Here is a 361-nt window from a genome sequence, read left to right on the forward strand (position 1 = left end):
AGTTTTTAATGTGTTAGAAGTTATATTCACAAAAACTAATGTTAGGACTTCAATGATCAAGATTGTCAGTTTACAGCTTTCTGAGTCCAGTAATGTTGAAATAGTGGTTTTGTTCAAATGAAGTGAAATCAAGCCCAAATCTGCTCAAAAGCTTGTCTCTCTAATAGAGAAAGCTGTTTCATTCAGTATTCAGTGCAAATCTTGCCAAACTGATAGATGCTTATGCCTTATGAAGTACAATGTTTTCTGCAATGCTGTAAGACAGTTTTTAATGTGTTAGAAGTTATATACACAAAAACTAATGTTAGGACTTCAATGATCAAGATTGTCAGTTTACAGCTTTCTGAGTCCAGTAATGCTG

The sequence above is a fragment of the Carassius auratus genome, chromosome 45 (genome assembly GCF_003368295.1).
Source record: "Carassius auratus strain Wakin chromosome 45, ASM336829v1, whole genome shotgun sequence".
Taxonomy (NCBI): Eukaryota; Metazoa; Chordata; class Actinopteri; order Cypriniformes; family Cyprinidae; genus Carassius; species Carassius auratus.